Source organism: Anabrus simplex, chromosome 6 (assembly GCF_040414725.1).
Source record: "Anabrus simplex isolate iqAnaSimp1 chromosome 6, ASM4041472v1, whole genome shotgun sequence".
In the NCBI taxonomy this organism is placed as follows: domain Eukaryota; kingdom Metazoa; phylum Arthropoda; class Insecta; order Orthoptera; family Tettigoniidae; genus Anabrus; species Anabrus simplex.
The window spans coordinates 166,204,497-166,217,041 of NC_090270.1; the positions used below are offsets into that span (position 1 = coordinate 166,204,497).

At 39.2% G+C, this 12,545-nt stretch overlaps 1 long non-coding RNA gene across 1 annotated transcript in view; it reads right to left on the reverse strand.

Annotated features, from left to right (window-relative positions):
- Positions 1-12,545, reverse strand: part of LOC136875917 (uncharacterized) — an 86,361-nt gene that overhangs the window by 21,461 nt on the left and 52,355 nt on the right. The window contains exon 3 of the long non-coding RNA XR_011018417.1: positions 9,653-9,683. This is a non-coding gene — a long non-coding RNA (uncharacterized lncRNA). The remainder of the gene's footprint in view (positions 1-9,652; positions 9,684-12,545) is intronic.

Sequence of the window (12,545 nt, forward strand, 5' to 3'; positions counted from 1 at the left end):
TGTGTGACGAATTGCTAGGATCATGCAGGACTCTTTATATAGACAATTGGTATAGTTCACCTACTCTTTACAGAGAATTGATAATGAAAAATACCAATGCCATTGGAACTGTACGTCCAAACTGGAAATTCATGCCACCCCATTTTGCAGCTACGAACCTCAAGAAAGGAGAACTAACTTTTGTCTCAGCAAACTAGAAATAAAAGGGGGAAACTTGTTCTGAAACTAAACATGGTTGTGGTCTACAATTCTGGAATGGGTGGTGTTGATTCACATGACCAATGCCTTGTATCATATCTCCCTAATGAGACGGTATGCCAAAGAGTATAAGAATATACTTCTATGAGCTCAACATGGCAATGCAAAATGCTAGCGTCATTCATCACATGCTGAATCCTGCAAAAAAGGAGAGGCAGCTTTTCCAGTTTCAGAGTTGATGTTGCAGAGCAAATTCTGGAGGGCGATGTTCTGCCTGATTATCCAACCAGAGGCCGGCCCAGTGCAGGAAGTACACCAGCATTGCAGTCACTTCCCTGTCAAAATAACAGCAACAACAAGCAAGGCATCTTCATCCAGAAGGTGCAAGGTGTGCTATGACTACAGAGGGAAAATTCCCAAGGGAAAGAACAGGGGTGAATCCTGTTATGAATGTGCTAAGTATAAGGTGGCGCTGTAGCAAAGGTGCTCTCTTTTAAGCTAGATTAAATTGCAATCAATGTATATTTATTTTCAAGAAAAAATGCAGATCAATGGGTTAATTCTCAGACCTAGACCAGTTCCAAAGCTGGTGAGGCTCACTCCATTCTTCCTGGATACATACAAGAAGATTTTTTCTTCCTAAATCAGTCAGAAATCTTCCTCCTTCCCTGCCTTAACATTAAAGTCAGCCTACACTAAAGCAATATTCTTCTTGGGTAGGGACAATATCACTCTTTCTAATGTTGCACAGAACTCATTTATCATCTTTGCTCTCGGTTGGACTCTGACAACTGACCAGAGTGATGTTAAACTATTTATTGCATAGTATCAAACAGGCAATCATCCTGCCTTGAATTTCATTACAATAAATGGCTTGTGGCCTCCGAAGAGGCCGCGTGCAGGTCTTTCAAGTTGACGCCGTATAGGCGACTTGCGCGTCTATGAGAATGGGGCCCTACCTGTGATGAATTCTAATGCTGAAGATGGCACACACACCCAGCCCCCAAGCCATTGGAATTAACCAATGAAGGTTAAAATCCCCGACCCAGCCAGGAATCGAATCTGGGATCCTCTGGACCAAAGGCCAGCACGCTAACCATTTAGCCATGGAGCCAGACATTTCATTACAAGATGCATTAGACACTTCGAGTACAAAGCCCATCCAAAATTCTCACAGTCTTTATACATACTGTAATCATAAAGTTATAAGCAATAAATTTCATTTTTGTTCCGTATTGAAGTGCAATTATAAGAAATAAATTGACAATACAATACAATACAATATATCAAGAACATGATATTACATCAGTCTTGGGACTAGTTTCAGCCACTTAGTGGCCACCTTCAGTCAAATAAATTTAAACCCGATTATGTGATAACTGAAACATATATATATACCAGACAAAGACAATGTTGCAGGAATAATTATAAGATTAAGTGTAAGAGAGGACCATGAGTCTTAACTTTGCCACTATTAAAGATAAATAAATAAATAAATATAAAAACAAAAATTATGGTTATGATTGTCTTGTCATAATATGATGTCTTTAAGTTGACTTAGGACCTCAGGCAAAGAAGTAAATCTGGAAATAATAGCCAGAATTAGGAATGAATAAGCGTACAGAAAAGAAATTAAAAAGGAGAAAAATTATTTATGAGACATCTCGAATGTCTGATGTAGAACAAGCACTGACTTGCTGGAGGAAGCAGGCAAGCCATGTAAACAAAGGAGTGGATAGGGAACAAGCACTGACTTCTTGTAGGAAGCAGGCAATGTAAACAAAGGAGTAGATAAGGAGAGGAGGGAAGGGGGTTAAAGAAGTTTTTTTCTTTTCTTCCCAAATCACTCAGATATATTCCTCTTTCCCTGCCTTAACATAAAGCAATGTTCTTCTTGGGTAGGGATAATATCACTCTTTCTAATGTTGCACAGAATTCATTATCATCTTTGGTCCCCTTCCTTTCCCCTCCCTTCTTGTCAATTTATTTCTTATAATCATAAAGATGTCAATTCTGTTGTTCCTTCTCCTAACCATCTTACATCCTGCACAGCAGCGATGTCTAGATTGTATCTGTTAACCTATTACAAAACCTTTTGCTGCTCATGGTCTATTCATGATTTCCAAACTGAAGTCCATATTTCATGTTGGCAGAATTATTTACTAGCTATATTACCCAGCGCTGCTCGGGCACTTACCCTGAAAAACTATGGATTTGACAGTAATATTTGTCATTTTCAATTATTTTTAATGTCATCTAATCTGCTATTATCCATTATTTTGGCCATTTTGGACATTCTTTTTCACCCCTTCTCAACTACCATTCCTAATGGGCTTGAACTATGACTTAAACAGCATCCAGAGTGTCACGGTGTTAGGGGAGTCCTGCCCCCACATCCATTTTTTTCAGACAGTAAGCCGTATATATACTATGATAGTTGAGAGCTATGCTGGAACATACACAGATTCATCTGTAATCTCGGTTATTTTGTATATTTTCTTTTCCACCCTCTTTTCAGCCCATGTTGTTGTGAGTGAACTTGGACTTGAGTGTCACTATGCACCTCAGCGACCCCATGAACTATGGATTGTCCTTTAATATCGGTCGTTTTATATCACTTTTATACTTCACTCCTATCTCGGCCATTTTCACCCCTTCTCACCCCCCATGCTGTAGATGGGGTTACCTGTAGGGTCATAAAAGTTAGGTATACAAAATTTGGTTCAGATTGGCAGAATGGTAAGGATTTGTGTAAGAAACAGATGGATGGATGGATGGACGGACAGACAGACAGACAGACAGACATTTATCTTATGATAATTATTAACTTAATTAGCCACATTGGACCACTTGAGTCTTCCATGAACACTTTTTCTTTGAAGGTTGTACTGTTTGATTCTTCTTATCTGCCCAATACTTCTTCATTTGTTCTGATCGCAGTGTTCTTAATTCATCTAAAATCTCTACAGGCCTTCTGTGCGTCATTTCAGTTGAAAATTTGTGATTCTTAAGAAGGATGGTAATTTTATTCTTGTTCTCTGCAACTCTGCATCTGTAATTTCGAGTCCAACTGTTTTGAGGTCTTGAATTTCTTTGATCCAATGCCCTCCTGTCTTCTTTCCCTGATTTCTCATCACTAGTTGTCATAAAATCCTATTTTCTGGTAATTGTAAGGTGTGAAAGAAATAACAGATTCTTTTCTTCTTCTTCGTGATGGTAACTGGGTCAATCTCTCGATAGACAGTTTCAATGGAGAGGATTCTCCAGACTCCTTCAACTTGGTATTTTTTATTTATACAAGTTCTGATAATTCTTTGAGGAGTTAATCAGTTCTTCTTTCATTTTTAATTTAGAACAAGGTTTTGCAAGCGTAAGTGGCTTCGGGCAAAGTTACAGTATTGTAGTGTTGGATCTTAGTGTTTAATGACAAGCATTTTTTGTTATAAGTTGACCAGGTTAGAAATGGTGCTTTCTTCATTTTGTTGGTTCTTCTTCTTCTTCTTCTTCTTCTTCTTCTTCTTCTTCTTCTTCTTCTTCTTCTTCTTCTTCTTGTTTTATGACCACATAGGATGACTTTAGTCAGACCATTGTTCAGGTCTCTTTGAAGGGATTGTCTGGGCTTTGCGGTCCTCACAGTACTTCTTCAGACTCTCCGATCTTTGTGCCCTTTCCTCAGTTGAAAATGTGTGTGTTGTTGGTTTGCTTCGCGTAAGGGTAAAGTGGAGGTTTGTATTCTTGAGTTTTGTATTCAATTTTATCTTATTTGTGATGTCTTCTGTTGTAAGATCTATTTCCTTCAGATCCTCTCTTACTTCCCTGATCCATTTACATACTGTTGTGATATTTTTTGAGACAAGATTGTGTTGTAATAGTTGTTTCAGAAGTCTCGAATCCTGCATCCTTATGATGAGTCCAAAGAATCCCAGTCTCCTCTTACGCATAGTACCTGTAATGGGTTCTAGCTCTTTGTATATGACTTTGTTTGGTATTATCCACCACTGTCCATCTTTCTGGTATTTTTTGTTAATGCAGGTTCTTCCAATCCTCCTTTCAATTTTCTGAAGTCTGTCAGTCTTTGATTGTTTATTCAGGTGAAAAAGTGTTTCTGTTGCATATGTAACTTCTGGTTTTATAACTGTATTGTAGTGTTTTATTTTTTCATTCATTGATTGATAGACATTTCTTTTTGTAGATGACCCATGCTAATATTTGTGCTTCTGAAACAACTAGCACAACACAATCGTCTCAAAAAATACCACAACAGGATGTAAGTGGATCAGGGAAGTACGAGAGGATCTGCAGGAAATAGGTCTTACAACAGAAGACATCACAAATAAGATAAAATTGGATTGAGATTTTTTTCATTTAGGTTGTGTGTTTTTACTTCTCCAAGATATTTAAATTGAGTTATTATTTTGATTTTATTACAATTTATGGTCACTTCTTTTAGTTGTATTGGTTTTTGGGGAAGAATTTCTGCTTTTTCAAATAATATTTTGAGGCCAATTTTATTTGCAATGTTCTGAAGTTCTGATATCTGGGTTTTTGCTTCTTTTATGTCAACTGGTAAATCATCGGCAAAACCCAGGCAATTTTTGATTTTGGCCAATCTTTATTTTTGGGGGACATTTCCTAAACCATTCCCCCATTACCATTTCTACAGCACAATTAAATAATAGTGGTAAGAGCCCATCTCCCTGCCGTAGTCCAGTTTTAATTTCAAATGACTCTGATATTTGGTTCTACTATATATACACTGACTGACAGAGCAAATGCAACACCAAGAAGGAGTGGTTCGAAAGGGATGAAAGTTGGGGAAAAAACAGAGACGGCACGGACGAATAATTGATGTTTATTTCAAACCGATATGCAGGTTACACAATGCGCACGGCATCGACTCAGTAGGATGTAGGACCACCGCGAGCGGCGATGCACGCAGAAACACGTCGAGGTACAGAGTCAATAAGAGTGCGGATGGTGTCCTGAGGGATGGTTCTCCATTCTCTGTCAACCATTTGCCACAGTTGGTTGTCCGTACGAGGCCGGGGCAGAATTTGCAAACGGCGTCCAATGAGATCCCACACGTGTTCGATTGGTGAGAGATCCGGAGAGTACGCTGGCCACGGAAGCATCTGTACACCTCGTAGAGCCTGTTGGGAGATGCGAGCAGTGTGTGGGCGGGCATTATCCTGCTGAAACAGAGCATTGGGCAGCCCCTGAAGGTACGGGAGTGCCACCGGCTGCAGCACGTGCTGCACGTAGTGGTGGGCATTTAACGTGCCTTGAATACGCACTAGAGGTGACGTGGAATCATACGCAATAGCGCCCCAAACCATGATGCCGCGTTGTCTAGCGGTAGGGCGCTCCACAGTTACTGCCGGATTTGACCTTTCTCCACGCCGACGCCACACCCGTCTGCGGTGACTATCACTGACAAAACAGAAGCGTGACTTATCGGAGAACACGACGTTCCGCCATTCCCTCATCCAAGTCGCTCTAGCCCGGCACCACGCCAGGCGTGCACGTCTATGCTGTGGAGTCAATGGTAGTCTTCTGAGCGGACGCCGGGAGTGCAGGCCTCCTTGGCCTCCTTCAACCAATCGACGGGAAATTGTTCTGGTCGATATTGGAACAGCCAGGGTGTCTTGCACATGCTGAAGAATGGCGGTTGATGTGGCGTGCGGGGCTGCCACCGCTTGGCGGCGGATGCGCCGATCCTCGCGTGCTGACGTCACTCGGGCTGCGCCTGGACCCCTCGCACGTGCCACATGTCCCTGCGCCAACCATCTTCGCCACAGGCGCTGCACCGTGGACACATCCCTATGGGTATTGGCTGCGATTTGACGAAGCGACCAACCTGCCCTTCTCAGCCCGATCACCATACCCCTCGTAAAGTCGTCTGTCTGCTGGAAATGCCTCCATTGACGGCGGCCTGGCATTCTTAGCTATACACGTGTCCTGTGGCACACGACAACACGTTCTACAATGACTGTCGGCTTAGAAATCACGGTACGAAGTGGGCCATTCGCCAACGCCGTGTCCCATTTATCGTTCGCTACGTGCGCAGCACAGCGGCGCATTTCACATCATGAGCATACCTCAGTGACGTCAGTCTACCCTGCAATTGGCATAAAGTTCTGACCACTCCTTCTTGGTGTTGCATTTACTCTGTCAGTCAGTGTATATACAAAACAGCCAACGGCTATACATGTATGAGAAAGAAAGACACTATTAACATAACAATCAAATGGAAAGCATGAAATATCTGTAAGGTAAGTGAATCACTCGCTACATAGTTGTGTAATTAATAACATCCTCTTTGTACACTGTAATGAGTATCTGTTGCAAAATAGTTCACACCATTCACAATTAATACATTCTGGAGATGATCATGAACTTCTTATTATTAAAATTCTGTGGTGAAATTCATGCACTGAAAAACGTGTTGCCAGAATTACAGGTTCCAATACTCCATTAGGTTTCATAATAATCAAAGTTTTCAAAGATGAGATTGTTAATCCCACGGCCAACTGATATCTTGAAAAACTGCAAAAACATACAAAATATGTGACTTAAATCATTTTTGAAGAGTGCTAAACATCACAGTAAGGGGCTTGTATTCAAATTAATAATTACGTGACTATAGCATGTTCTGACAACATTTATGAACAAGTGGCAGTCTAATGCTGTCTTAACAAGTTATGGAGAAGTGAAGATATTAGCACTGCAAACGTCCTGGATAGTCACCATCCCAATTACAACCTACGGTTGTGAAATGTGAAGGAAGATAGCCATCTTCAAATGGTGGTACTGCAAGAGATTTATGCACATTCTATGGATTGCAAAAATCACTGCCTCAGACCAAGGATGACTCTAGAGGTCAAATTAACAAAACAGCAGCAGTCATATTTCGGCCATGTAATGCGTGCTGGTTTACTGGAGCATCAATTATGCTGGAAACAGTTAGAGGTGAATGAAAACCAGGTCACCCAACAATGTGCTGAATTGACATCATCAAAGCAGACATTAAGATAGGAATGGAACAAATGCAATTGAAAGAAGCAATGCAAGACAAAGCAGCGTGGTGAACTATGAATGATTAAGTGTCCAATAATAATAATAATAATAATAATAATAATAATAATAATAATAATAATAATAATAATAATAATCATAATCATAATCATAATAATAATAATTGCTTTGATGTACGGTAGAAAAATATTCAGAATTAAACATTTCTAACCCTTTTTAATTTATACTCTGACATTTTTTGGAGTGTCCTGGATGAAGTTAATAAAGGAACCGAGATTGGGAAACAAACACCATCAGATGGCACCATACTATTTGCTGACAATTTAAAAGAACTTTGAACATGATTAATGTAGTCAGCAAGGTGTCTGACCTTACAATAAACATTCATAAAACAATCAGCAAGCAGAACATAATGAAGGATGTTACCATAATTGGATTGAAAGCCATTGAAAGGGTGCCTCAAACCAAGTACCTACGATGCTGGTTAAACAGGAATGGGATCTAGATGTCGAAAATAAAACCAGAATTCCCATATCAAGGAGTGTGTTTCTTGTGTGCAACCGTGACCTCCGATTCAAAACTTGTTGGTATATCAAAGTGTTTTGTATTACAGGTGCATCTACCATGTCAAAGAATGGACACTAGTATGGATGGACACAAAAAGCTTTGTCAATGAACCAACTGCACGCCTGTGAAATGTGGATGTATCATAGAATGTTCAAGATCCTATGGACAGCTATGTCACAGATGAGGAGGTACTCCTTGAAGCCAGGAAATCTTAACACCCACAAAACATAAGAGTCACACCTTCCAAACTGAAAAATACAGCCTGATACAAGTAATTGTAGCAAGGAAACGAGGATATGGATGAAGAATATTATCCTAGATGCAGAAACTCCGACAGTGGTTTGACAATCAAAATGCTACAACTCTTATGCAGGAAACACGAAATAGGAAAACTTGCTCCATGATGGTCATCTACCTTCTGTGATGAGATGGCACCAGAAAAAGAACTGAATTTTCTTGGAGTCCTAGTAATTCAGTTCAGTCATGCTATGTTGTATTCATTAGATTTTCAGTCATGTTTAATGGTAAATGATTATTTTAGTTACAAGGGAAACATTTATGTAGCTAATGTGGACTTCATAAGCATCATCGTTAGGGTGACCTGATGTCCTCTATTATCTGGATATGTCCTCCTTTTTAGACCACCGTCCGGCACTTGGATGGATTATTTTAAAAACCTGAAATGTCCTTCTTTCAGAATATGTTTATTTTGGGGTAATCTGTTTTACTACTTCGTTTTTACAAGTATTCTTCATTATGCGACATCATCATCAATATAGTATCAAAATACAGAAATGTGATTATGGATATACAGTACATGTGATTAATCTAGACATGTACTAGATAATAGATGCTATTTACCACTCTGCATACTGCATGCATCTCTCTCAGCATAATGCCACCAGAACACTGCTATGTTAGTGTATGACTGCTGACAACGTGACATGCGGCAGGAGATAACCAGGATTTGAAGGAAGTCTGTTTTAAATGGATGGCACTCAAAAGTGATATTGATTATTTGATGTTGAAAAATGTATTCTGTATTTGCAAGGTAAGTCTAAATCCTTTCACACTGATGATGTGAAGTCTTTTGCAGTTCTGCAGTTTCGAAGTATTCCTGAATGAGAGTAGTAATGGCCCTTGTAGTCAGAAATGGGAAAAGTATTCCAAATTCACGTAAGTCAGTTGATTGCAGTTCAGAGTTATTCAAAACTTTCAGAATATATGTTTCTATACCAGGCCACAACGCAAATGTAAAAAGATTTTCTCATAGATCTCAGAATAATGGAATGATAACAGGAACTGTTTCAAAGTAGAATCTGTGAAAATCCTCTAAATTGTTGAATATAATCTAAAGGAATTTAAATGTGTTTCATTTATAAGTATATTAAGATACGCTAGAGCTACTGAAGGCAACTGAATATTCAGAAAAGTACCAGCAAGGCGTGCAAATTAGTTTCATTATTTCAATTTTGTAAGAATGTACTGTATAATATGGAAATGATAAATTTTGTTTATAAGTCTAAATTCAGACTCCCAGTGGAGGATTTCTGTGTCCTCTTTTTTCCAGCATCGTTCTCCTTTTTAAAATAGTTTTGTCCTCCTTTTTTTCTATTTGCCTCTGGTCATCCTAATCATGGTCTACAAAGGAAATTATCAGTTCTCTTGTGCAGTTTTAATATAATTTTGCTATCATGTAGATTAATCTAAATTAATTATATTTTTAAATATAACTTTATTGCTTAATTATTTTGTAAGCTTTGCCAATACTGGCAGCCTCCAATAATGGAGAAAGCAGAATGAGAAAATTTAAATCTATAAATATGAAAAATAATTATAACATATCACTTACGCCATTAAATTATCACCAATGGGCTGGACATCTAAAAAAAAAAGGAGAGAAAAGGTTTTAGAAACAAAAGCATTACATAATACAGTATTCAAAAAATAGGACTGCATATTCTCATTTAATGCATTTTTATTTTGGTACAGTATGTGCATGTATGTGCATTATACTTTACAAAGGGCATATACAAAGAAAAGTGACATGCAGTGAGCTGTGCACAAGCAACTGAAATGCAAGAAAGTCAACAAGTTCATAATGTGGGATTTTGAACACAAAATTATCATTCATTGTGAGTTAGATCAATACTGACTACAGTCACCTTGAGCCCTGAGGCATGCTTGAACACACTGAAGCATACTTGTTTTGGACAGGTTGTCCCACTCTTGGTAAGCAGCTTCAGTAAGTTGCTGAATATTAGGAGGAAGATTAGGACAGTGGGCAGTTTACGTCTGTAGAATATGCAGGCCACACCATTTGCTGTACACCATGCATCTCAAGGAACTGATTGTCGCTCTGGCTCGATGGCATGAGCACTGTCATTCACTAGTGAAAAGCCTTCATATAGCATGGCAGCAAGTCCTGTGACTACAGGATGGAGGATGTTGTCTCCGTATACTTCCCAATCATGTTACCCTGGATAGGAATTAGAGTCGTACATCGACCAAACATGATCCCACCCTGAAACATTACAGAACCCCTTGCTGCTAATGGCTTTCCAGGATGAAGGGCTTGTTTCTCTCACTGGATCATCTCTACACTTTAAAACTCCTGTTATATGGGTGAGAGCTTATAGTGACCTCATTAGAAAAGAGGGAACCCTTGCACAGTTGCTGATGCCATGGTTTACGAGTTGTTGCCCACTTCACACGAGCTACCCTTTGGTGTGGTTTAAGAGGAGCTTTTGGCACAGTCCTCCTTGATGTCAGTTCGCTATTGTCCAGCTAATTTTGGACTGTCTGATCTGACACACTCACTCCTGTGGCCCTCCGAAAATCCTGATGGAATGAGGTGGCAGTAGCAGTGAGCCTATGATGTGCAGAAAGCAACAAATATCAATCTCCCATGCATAAAAACGGTCAAATTAATAAATCCAATCCATTGTCGATCAGCAACAGTTTGTGTCTCCTGGAACTTTTTCTAAACTATGGAGACACCACACTGACTCACTCCAACATGAGCAGTGATATTCACTTTTTGCCATCCTTATTGCATCAATGTCTCAATTTGAATGCAGCAGTAGGAAAACTTACTTGCCATGTTTATGTTATACACCATGGACCTTACAAGTCATGTTAAACTATCTCCCATTAGATAAATACAAAACCTGATCTGGGTCTAGCATCACTGTGTCTCAGACACTGGCCTACAATGCATGTTGTAAATACGTATGATGTACCATGATACATACTGTGTGAAATCGTAATATGCAAACCAGTTTTTGAGCACTGTATGAAATACCCTAATTTTCAAGGAAAATATTGACAAGAGAAGCAAGTGGTTATAACAGAAAATAATTTTATATTTTCATCAGTTGGACTGACTGAGTTTCAGAGGCACATCAATATTAATTCTCTGCGAAATCAATATACAGTATAAATTTAAATCTAGGAATTTCATTTTTGTCTGTATTGAACTGAGAATGGAAGATAGGATACATATATGGAACAGTCTTATGTCAATGAGAATCATGGACGACTTCTCCAACAAGTTACAGTACCCAAAGTGCAGTCTAGAGTTGCCTACCACATTCAAGTTGCTCAGCATCTAACAGGAAAGGAAAACCAAGCCCAATTACAGTATTGCAGCCGAGTGTTGTCTACGACATATTATGAGGATCCTGATTTCTTCTGCAACATATGGCTTCATATGAAAGTCAAATTCACCTTGATGGCTACATCAACCGTCAAACAACTCATGTTTTAGGGTTTGAATGGTCCGAGGTCATTATACAGGAACCAATAAACAGTGCATTGATTACGATTTGGTGTGTCATTTCTGGTCATGGAATAATGGGTCTTTATTTCATCAATGATGTTGCACAGAATGTAAAAACAGTGGACCAGGTAGTCTACAGAGACCTTATTATTAATTCCATTCAGGCAGGATTTGTGCTATTTTTGTAGTGCCAGGAACATACCCCTCCAACAACAATGGATGTAGCAAGATGGAGCTACAGCCCACAATGTGGGGGGAGTCACTTACCGTTCTGCAACAACACTTTGGAGGTGAACTAATGTCTCATTGAACTTCATGCCTGTTCCCTTCCTGTTGCATGGATTTTACTAGCCCTGGTGCCTATGTATGGGGCATGTAAATATCAAAATTAAGAGATTAAGTAAGAGTTTTAGAAATGTCTATGTAGTAGATACTTTAGGTCTTGGCACGCAAATGTTCACTAGGCATGGGTTACATCTGAATGGTAATGGAAAAGCAACTCTCTGTAGACAAATTGCAACAATTATCAACAGAGATTTGCAAACTAATATGCACTTAAGAAAACCCATACCACTAAATTGGCATATACAGGGAAACTTGCCAGAAAACCCAGATCTTTACATCAAGATCTATGTACAAAGATCTGGGTTCCAGGGACGTTCTCAACTCATGAGTCAAATGTTACCCAATTACAACAGTCAAGTTTTAGGGAGGAAGGGGGTCTGAGATTGCTCTTGGTAAACTGTCAGAGTGTAGTAAATAAACAAATAAAATTCAGTACATTGATGGAATCTTATGAGACTGATGTGTTGATAGGAGTAGAATCATGGTTGAGAGGAGTGGGTAATAGAGAAGTATTTCCAGAAGGGTACACAGTCTATCGTAGAGACCGACGAGATAAAAAGGGTGGGGGGGTGTTTATTCTGGTGAAGGAAAATTATTGTTCACATGAATGGTTTACCGA